At 41.9% G+C, this 10,556-nt stretch overlaps 1 long non-coding RNA gene across 1 annotated transcript in view; it reads right to left on the reverse strand.

Annotated features, from left to right (window-relative positions):
• Positions 1 to 881, reverse strand: part of LOC140717028 (uncharacterized) — a 32,125-nt gene extending 31,244 nt beyond the window's left edge. The window contains exon 1 of the long non-coding RNA XR_012096420.1: positions 812 to 881. This is a non-coding gene — a long non-coding RNA (uncharacterized lncRNA). The remainder of the gene's footprint in view (positions 1 to 811) is intronic.
• Positions 882 to 10,556: the final 9,675 nt, after the last annotated feature.

Below are 10,556 nucleotides of genomic sequence, written 5' to 3' on the forward strand. Positions count from 1 at the left end.
ATGCAAGGCCTTTGCGATGTTGACTGTGAGAGCAAGAATACACCTTATTGTTGTAGAAGACCATTCAATCGTTTTGGTACATTAAGATAGAAGCCACCCTTGAGCTTTCAGGCTTATATGTTTGCCTGATGGGACGGAGAAGAACAAAGAATGTCCAAGGTGAGAGGGATCATTGATTCTGTTGGCTGTTTTAACGAGGCAGCAAATAGTGTAGAAAAAGTTTGTGGAGGGCAGGTGGTTTTCTGTGATGTACTGGGATGTGTCTACAATTCTCTGCAGTTTCTTACGGTCTCTGGCAGAGGATCCAGATAGGACGCTTTCTGTGGTCTACTTAAAAAAATTGGTGAGGGTCATTGAGATACGCCAAATTATTTCAGCTTCCTGAGGTAGAGGTACTGGTGCATTTTCTTGGCTATGGCATCAATGTGATTGGGCTGAGGCAGACTTCTGATGATGTTCAACCCCCTTGAACTCAGCTCCACAGATGTAAACAAAAGCTTGTGCACCACACCTCTACCTGAAGACAATTAAGGGTCTTTGACATCCTGTGTTCTTTGGGGATGAGGCCTTAGGAAACAACATGAGGCCTCCTCATCATGCGAAGCCTGCTGCTCCTCACTGCACTCCTGTTGCTTGCAGGCTTGGTGAGTCATACTGTCTGACCCTTCTCTTATGGGTGTAGTAAATGCGGCAATTGTGGGCAAAGGGTATAAGTAACAAGTCAGTTCCATAACTGTACAACCCAAAGCCTCAGCAAGGCTTCATCCATTCCATAGAAAAGGGGAGCAAAGAGGGAACTGATAGTACTCACAAGTGAAGAGACATCTGGAAGTTTGGAGCTGGAGCTCAAATAGTTAATTCCACATTAATCTCATTGCTCTGACACAACTTGTTAAGCACTGACTCAGTCAACAAGTGGAGGGTTGGGCAATGATTTAATTGCTGACTGTGTGCCGAGTGGCTGTTCTCTGAGGCAGGAGCGGACAGAGCTTCATTTGCTGCAGTCTGACATGCTCGGCTACCTTCGGTTAAACTTTAATAAGATTGTACAGGTGGGAGACTGAACTTGATACAGAGAACAATCTTTCCCTTTCTTTTCTGTGTGGGATGGGTCAGAACAGTGACCAGGAATTTTCTTGCATGAGGTACACGCAGGGTTGTCAGCTCTTACTGGACCTATTCCCTGAACTCACCGCCTCAAACTGTTCTATTCCTCATAAAGCTACCACTGATACATTCAGCTGGCAGATTACCTTCCCACAACCTATAGAAGGGAGAACAGGCATTAATTCAAATAGCTCCATTTATTATCAGAGCATATATACAGATTACAACCTGAAATTCTTACTCTTCGCAGACATCCATGAAAAACAGAACCCAAAAGAATGAATGACAGAAAAACTTTAGAATCCCTAAGCCTCCGCTCCCCACTCCCTTGCAAAGCGTCAACCTCCCCCTTCACCCCCACCTATCCACTTCAGCAGAAAGTGCGAGGGCCCCCCCACCACCCACCAAGCAACAGCAAAGCCCCCAAAGAGAGAACATGATCTGCGGTCAACAAAAACTATTGTTTACCCGGCCATTCGACATGAAACAGGTTCTCTCTCTCTCTCTCACTTAGCAAGGGACAGAGAGGTATCACCCATTACACAGCAAAAGGGGAGACTGACAGTCACTGCTAGAATAGAACATAGAACGTAGAAACTTACAGCACATTACAGACCCTTCAGCCCACAATGTTGTGCCGACCATGTAACCTACTCTAGAATGTTACAGTCTACCCCATTGCTTTTTAACCAGATGGATTAATTTTGCCTGCAAGTGCAGATGTCTTCCTTTGCATTATATTTTTAACATCTCTTGCAATTATTAACAGAAAAAAAAACTTTGAGGATAATAGGAACAGCATTTTATTACCTTTACCAATTTTCTCCTGAGTTTTGCTCATGGTAGTATTCTGAAAATTAATTCACTTTTAATTTCTTGGGACACAGGTGGACAACTGCAGAGATAAGCAAGGTTTCATCATGGGCTTAGTGAGAAAGAATGTTCCTCAGTTATTGTGTAGGTTGTAAGTATGACTACTCTGTGTATCTATCATTAAATACTTTTTCTCTGCGCTGGCCATTCAGTTGGTTATTTTTGGATTTATTGAGCTAAGAGGTGCAGGAGCCCATTGTGCATGAAAACGGGAGTGAAAAAATATGCGGTAAATCAAGAAATAGTTGAGTTAATGCCAAGCTAGGGCATGAAAAACCTGAAGATTATTGGATCCAAAGACAGGACTGATTTGAGCAAAATTTTTGTTGCAGGAGGAAATCAGTGCAGCATCTGTGGAGGTATGTGGACAGTCGACATTTTGGGTCAGAACCCTCCATCTGGATGAAAAGAGTAGAGGGGAGATAGCCAGAATGAAGAGGTGAGGGGAAGTGATGGGTGAGAGCTGACAAGTCAGAGGTGGAACAAAGTAAGGAGGGATGATTGGCAGATGGAGTTGGGTGTGTGGCAAGGGTGGAGATAGTGACAGAGGCTGTGAGAGCATAGATAGAGACAATCAAGGGCTGCAAACCATAGAGTGTGATAAGAAATGAAATTGAAGGGATCGTGGAAAGATGGGAGCAGAGGGAATAAAAGTCACTTCTCACATGAATCTACTATCACTTACTTCCTCACCTATATCCACCTTTCGCATGCCAACTTTCCCCGCCCGTCTCCCTCACCTCTTTATACAGACTACCTCTGTTCTACTCTGTCAGTCTCAATAAAGGGTCTCAACATGAAAAGTTGATAGTCTGACCCTTTGAGTTCCTCCAGCAGTACATTTTTTGCTCCATATCCCAACAGCTACTGCCACAAGTTTTAAGCGGCTTCTCTGAAAACTGTTGCCTTGTGTTAACTTCTACAGAGGAGGAAGATAATTTCTCTTTCTGGGTTCAAGACCCAGAGATTTCAGGCAGTCACTCCTACTGAAGCAGTGTGAATGTTGTAGCACCTGGAGTGTGGATTTTCAGATGGGATGTTGAACTGTCTATACCACCACCCCAGTCATTCTCTCTTCTCCACTCTCCCATTGGAAAGAAGATACAAAATCCCGAAAGCATGTTCCACCAGGCTCAAGGATGGCTTCTATCCCACTGTTATCAGACTCTTCAACAAATCTTTTGTACAATAAGGTGGCCTTTTCACCTCACAATCTCCCTCATTATGATCTGCACTTTATTGTTTACTTGTACTGCACTTTCTGTCTGGCTTTTACACTTTATTCTGCATTGTTATCATTTTACCTTGTTTTAGCTCAATGCTTTGTGTCACGATTTGATCTGTATGAACAGTATGCATGACAAGCCTTTCACTGTATCTCAGTATACAGAACATAGAACATTGAAAATCTACAGCCCAATACAGGCCCTTCGGCCCACAATGTTGTGCCAACCATGTAACCTACTCTAGAAAGTGCCTTGAATTTCCTTACCGCATAGCCCTCTATTTTTCTCAGCACTGTGTACATACCTAAGAGTCTTGTAAAAGACCTTTTTGCATCTGCATCTACCACCTTCGTTGGCAGTGCACTCCACATGTGACAAGAATAAGCTAATACCACTACCAATGACGGTAATATGTGAAGAGCAGGGAGATCCTCTCATCTCCCCCTGCCCCCTCACTAATGCACAAAATAAATAACCGGTAATTATTTATGGGGTCTTGTCATGTACTAATTAGAACATAGACCATAGAAATCTACAGCACATTACAGGCCTTTCAGCCCACAATGTTGTGCTGACCATGTAACCTACTCTAGAGAAGGCCTAGAATTTCCCTAGCGCATAGCCCTCTATTTTTCTAAACTCCATGTACCTATTCAGAGTTTCTTAAAAGACCCTATTGTATCCAAATTAATTGACAATTTCTTCATTACAAAAGGAACCACATTAGCAGGAATAAGTCATTGGTGTAAAGTGTTTGATTCTATGAGACTAGAACTAGAGGTCATGAGTTAAGGGTGAAAGTTGAATTTTTTAAGAGGAACATGAGGAAGAACTTCACTCAGTGGGTATTCAGAGTGTGAAAAGAGCTACCACCAGAAGTGGTGAGTGCAGGCTTGATTTCAACACTTAAGAGAAATTTGGATAGGTACATGGATGGGAAGGGTATGGAATGCTATGGTCCAGGTGCAGGTCGATAGGACCAGGGCAGACTAGTAGTTTGGCATGGACTAGATGGGCTGAAGGGCCTGTTTTGTGTTGTAGTTCCGGTGACTCTACACTTCAGGACATCCTGACATCTTGCAAAGAACTATATAAGCGAAGACTGATTAAAGCATTTTAGATCCTCTCTTTACTGGATGAATGTGGAAAGGATGTTTTGTCTTACGGGAGAATCCAGAACTGTTTAAAAATAGGAGGGGGTGCCAAACTTAAGACAGAGATCCTCCTGAGGGTTAAGGAGTCATAGAGTAACACAGGATGCCCAACTCATCTGTACCAATCAAGATGCCTACCTAATCTAGTCCCATTGTCCTGTATCTGGCCAATGGACCCTTTCTATTCGTGTATTTATCCAAATGCTGTTACTCTACCTGCCTCAACTACTTTCTTTATAAGATTTTGGAACTCCTTTTCAAAGGGAGCTGGAAGGAAAGTCTAAAATCTGTAGAGACAGAGGTAGATAGATTCCAACGAAGCAAGAGAGGGAAAGGATCCCATGTTAGGTAGGAATGCAGAGTTACAGCTACGGTCATGTCAGCTCCTGCTGCTACCTTGAGCGTGGGAAAGACTGTATGTTTGATTGTAGAGCCATTGGATTAACCAGATAACTCTGCTAAGGAACCAGCAGAGGAACAAAGGGCTGAACGGCATTGTAATCTTAGTGATGAGTACTCCCAGGTGCACAATACCCAAGATAATTCATGCAGCTCAAGTGGTTTTTAATAATGTTCATGCAAATTGAGATAACATGCCAAACCCGAGTTCTTTGATTTTCAAACGGTGAACAAGGCTCTGGAACATTGGAGTGGATTGAAATAGTCTATCTTCTTTCATACTAAACTGAGGGCACATGATGCATTGCTAGGGTGTAATGGTGTTGAATGTTCTGCCATTGCTCATGTAGATTACCATTACTCAAGCAGTCATTGTTGGCGAGCCATCTGCGTCTCAGGGGTGAGAGTGATTTGAGCTTGGCATCGACGTATATTGAGCTGGATACCTGGCTGTACAGCACTTGGTTATTAGGAACTAAGCCCTCATAAATGTGGCAGACAGGAAATGCACATTCATTATAAAAGCAAAAACGCAGGACATGCCATGTTGGTTCACCAGAGCTCTTTAAACTAACAGCATATTATTTACATAAAATCAGTGTCAAATGTATTTTGCAGGATCTTTTTTTCCCCAATTAGGTTTTTCAGGAGTGCGACACTGTGCTAATTAGCTGAATGATTTTCAGCCACTGTTCCTCCCGAATCCATGTTGAAAGAACAAAGACTGCAATGCCAACAAAATTCTGGCCAGCAGTTCCCGATTACTTAAACCCAAGTGGAGGCTCAATTCACAGCCAACCTTATGGATCGTTCATTCCCAGGACACTGTCTGATCATCCGCTCCAACTCAGGATTTCTAAGTCTATGATACCAGACAATAACAACCTGTCCAGTGTCTGATCTTCCCCTCCAATCGAAGACCTGCCACCTGCCAATCCAGTGCTCTTTCATCCACAGCATATCAAAAACACAAGAGATTCTTCAGATACAAGAGGTACTGCAGTTGCTGGAAATCCAGAGCAACAAACATAAAATGTTGGAGTAACTCAGCATGTCAGGCAGCATCTATGGAGAGGAATAAACAGTTGACCCATGAAATCCCGATAAAGGTCTCTGCCCAAAATGTCTATTGTTTTTTCCTTTCCATATTTGCTGCCTGACCTGTTGAGCTCTTCTAGCATTTTGTGTTTGTCATATCATAACAATTATTCTTCATCCACCACATATTGGGCTAATACTCTTCTAGCATTTTGTGTTTGTCATATCATAACAATTATTCTTCATCCACAACATATTGGGCTAATACTCTTCTAGCATTTTGTGTTTGTCATATCATAACAATTATTCTTCATCCACAACATATTGGGCTAATACTCTTCTAGCATTTTGTGTTTGTCATATCATAACAATTATTCTTCATCCACAACATATTGGGCTAATACCTAAACATTGACATTAGTCCAGTCGAGTCACAGGAGACTGCAGATGCTGGACTTCAGATGAAGTCTTGATGTATTATCTGTCCATTTCCCTCCATAGATGCTGGCTGACTCATTGAGTTCCACGTCAGTCCAATGCCCAATCATCACACAAGATCAATATCCAATCGTCTCCCAGGCTATTGCTCACCCTCTAACTCATGGCTCTTCACCCATGGCCTGACTGATGGTCAGTTTTACAGCCTGTCCAGAGATTCTGCTACCACAGTCATTGATCCCCAATCCCAAGCCCAGTCAGCTCAAGCCTCTATTATTCCCCTTTCAGATTAATGTTCCTGGCCTATTACTGAACACAATTCCAAGTTACTTAAATATTGCCAGTCCTCAATCAGAAATGTCCGGGCCTCATTCCTTATCACACCTAGAGACTACTTAAATCCTAAATCAGAACTTTTTGCAGCTTTTCAGTTGATAAACTTTCTAAGGTCCCAAGTGGCTCCACAAATATCAAATTAAAAAGTCAGAAATACTTTTCTACATAGCTTAGAGGTACAATCTGGGCATGAGGGTATCTTTGAGATAATTCAACTTTCAGATATGGTGCCAATTCTTAGATTTTCTGTTATTGAAAGAATATAAGAAATAGGTTCAGAAATAGATGTACACTCCTTCAAGCTAACTTCAATAAGGGCACAACTAATCAGTATTTTAATTCCACTTTTTCACATTACTTCCATGTCCCTTGATACTAAATGCAACCAAAAAAACCATCAACAGCATTGAATATATTCAACAATTTGTGTCCATATCCTTAAGGGATAGAAAAGTCTACATTCACAACCCAATGAATCCAGACTCCCTAGAAATTGCTGAAGTATCTCAAGCTCTAACATAGTTTTTGGCAATGAGGAAACCTTTCCCACTCCTCACTCCCCCCATCATTGCAAAAAGCAATAGGTTGGAAAGGAATTTTATGTACTTTTTTATGTTAATTAGTTAATACGCCCACTCCACCGTTAGCACATTTCAGTAAACGAATGTTTCTGGAACTATGGTCACAGTTGAAAAGAGGCAATAGCAGAAACCAATTTGTACCCAGCAAACTCTCATAAATAGTAAGGAGACAATGATTGCACAATCTATCATCTTTAAATATTCATTTTGGAAGGAAGATTGCATTCTTTCCATGTGCAATGTAAACCATCTAAGATGTTAGAATAGAATGGTTATTATGAAAAATGATGCTATTGCAACCATAAGAAGTTGTGATGAAAGACATTGCACCCAATTGCTGCTGTGTAAATCAGAACATTGGATTGTCATGGAAACAGCAGGAAGATACCCAATTATCATGGCTCTGTGTTAAAGATGGATTCTGTGCGGATAAACAGCCACACTGAGGAACTCCTACCGTCTCAGTGGAATGTGATATCTACTTCTTTAAATGACGATGTCTGGAAAAGTCACAGTGTCAAGTTCTGAATTCTTTGTTTGATTTGTCATCAAACTTTCTAACAGAAAGATAATTACAAGCTGGTAAATCAATCACAGGAGGTGGCTGATGTTATTGGAGAGCATATGAGTTCAAATGATTTATCAGCTAAAATCCCAAGAGTCAGTAGTTAACCCCACGACCCTTCTATGGTCTCATCAGGTAATTCATTTCATTTTTTTTCTATTTATAGCACTTTCTCTGTCCCTATCTATTCTTTTTTCTCGCTCAGCCACTTACCTGTGGGAAGGAAGTCACTCATCCCCTTCCTAGTCCTCAGTGGAAAAGACCAGCAAGAGCAGCTATGGAGGCATCTCATGCTTTGAACTGCTTGTATTTGGAAAGAGTATCCTAGTCTTGTTTTACACATTATCATCATGTGGTGATGAGCTACAGAGATCTCTGCCTCCCCTCCCTGCACAGCAATATTAGATGGCCTTGACATTGATGTTGAAGGACTTTATCGTACAGTTTTCTTTAGCTATACATTTTATTTCTGTTCTCTGTACACCATATACTCACAGATATCAAGAAGCCATGATTATTAGCTGGCTGGAGGCTTGTTAATTGTCAGTTAAACCATATTTTTCCTAGCATTGTTACTTTAATTGATAATGATCAAAGTGGTCAAGAAAAAATGCAATCTCTTTCAGAACCATTTTTCATGACAATTACGAGTTTCTCCTACTTTTACGCACTGCAGGTGTTCAGGAAATGAGTCAGTAATTTCTAGATCTAAGAGGGCTATTTCGCTTGGCTCTGTCTGTAACAGGAGGCTCCACAGGAATCTGTAGATGCTTGGAATCCAGAGTAAGAAACACAAAATGCAGGAGGAATTCAACAGGTCGGGCAGCATCTATGGAGAGCAAATACAGTCAACATTTCAGCCCAAGGCCCTTCATTAGGACTGGAAAAGAAGGAGGGAGAAGCCAGAATAAGAAGGTGGGGAGGGGAAGGAATAAAGCTGGGAGATGATAGGTGAAATCAAGAGAGAGGGAAGGTGGGTGGGTGGGGGAGAGGGTGTCGAAGTGAGAAGCTGGGAGGCGATAAGTGGAAGAAGTAAAGGGCTGAAGATGAACGTATCTGATAGGAAAGGAGAGTGGACTGTGGGAGAAAGGGAAGGAGGAGGGGCACCAGAGGGAGGTGATAGTCTGGTGAGAAGAGAAGGGAGCCAGAATGGCAAATGGAAAAAAAGATAAAAGCGACCGGTGAACTCCACAGATAGTCCCGTGTTACAGTTAGACTGGGTAGGCACTGCTACCGGAAAACTCCTCAGTACTCTGTTTTTGAGTACCAATTTAAATACTATTTGAGTAGAAACATGGGTTGGTGCCTGACTCCCATGTTAAAGTGCAAGGTGATGGCAGAACACAATTCCCCGGCTGCTCATACCTTGAAGGCTCCCATAAACTGAGTGGATACCGAGTTATTTGGATGCAGTAAGAGTCTGCATAATGTCATTTCATGCCTTCTACATACATTGATGCTTCATTTTGGAAATGGCATGTCAACTTGGGTCAGACTCTTTAATCCTAAACTGAAACAATGAATAATAAAGTAGATCTTGCAGTCAATGATTGCAAATGAAAATCATTAGACATTTAACCTTTTTTCCCCTCTTTCTCTGTGTTTTTACTCATCAGGATGACACTGCTGAGTAATTAAATATTCTCTTTCTACCAACTAACAGTATGAAGTATTCCGAGGGCATTTTAACTTTAATGGGTTCTTATTAATGCTATTTGTCTTCACATTGCTCTACTTAGTTGCTTTGGGACAATCTATGCTCAATAGACTTTCTCCATTTATCTGTGTTTACCCTCAATAAACAGATGTGGAGAATTTCTTACTCTTGTACAATAATCTCTTTCCTGATGTGGGGGATGGGAGGGTGGTCACTCTACTTGGCAGGTAAGAGGTCTGACTGTGAAATAATCTCATGTATTAGGGCCTCCTCTGTGGTGGCTGGAGGAGTTGACTCTGGGAAAGCAGGAAGTGGTTCTGCCAATTCAATTTCGTCTCCATCATTTGACTCTGCTCTCCTCAACTGATCGATGTGTCGTCTCCAGATGACTTCTGACACCATCTCCACTGTGTAGGAGAGTGGTCCAGTACTATCCTTAATCTTTCCAAGTATCCACTTTTGATCACCTCTGTAGTCCCCCACCGGACTGCTTGTTCAAGAATGAAACATCGAATCTCCTTGTTTGAAGAGCACCCAATTCATCTCAGCTGTTGGTCCTACATCCTCCTTCTGAGATTGGGTTTGAGGAGATCCCCGTGAGCACAAGGGACGACCCAGGAACAGCGTAGTAGGTAAGTTGTTGGTTGTGGACTGGGCTGCAAGGAGGAAGTTGGCGAGCTTCTGATTCAGTGTCAGTGTAGTTTGTTCTTCTGACATGTGTTCTTTACACTCTGGACAAATCTTTCCACCCAGCCATTTGTAGCTGGGTGGTTTGGTGCAGATGTAATATGTCTTATTCCATTCATTTTCAGAAATGACTGAAACTGTTCCTCAACAAACTGTGGTCCATTGTGAGACACAGTGAGACAACACTTTTACTTTGACCACGCCTAGATGACTGGCATGTAGCTCCTCCAACACTTTAGCTCTTAGCTTGGATGGTACAATAACTCTCAATCCCCACATTTGGAAACCTGTGTTAAGGGCAACAGGAATATCTGCTGTACACTCTAGACAATTAGAGTTGTCATTAGACCTGAGACAGTGTGGGGTCTTTTTTAGTTTCCTTTTGGATCATCTCTGCCGTAATCCGGTGACTCGCAATTTGCATTAGGGAGAATACATCAAAAAGAGTGTCCACTTTTGTAAATTTTTCAGTTATTTCTTTATCCAAGGGTAACT

The sequence above is a fragment of the Hemitrygon akajei genome, chromosome 27 (assembly GCF_048418815.1).
Source record: "Hemitrygon akajei chromosome 27, sHemAka1.3, whole genome shotgun sequence".
Classification (NCBI taxonomy): Eukaryota; Metazoa; Chordata; class Chondrichthyes; order Myliobatiformes; family Dasyatidae; genus Hemitrygon; species Hemitrygon akajei.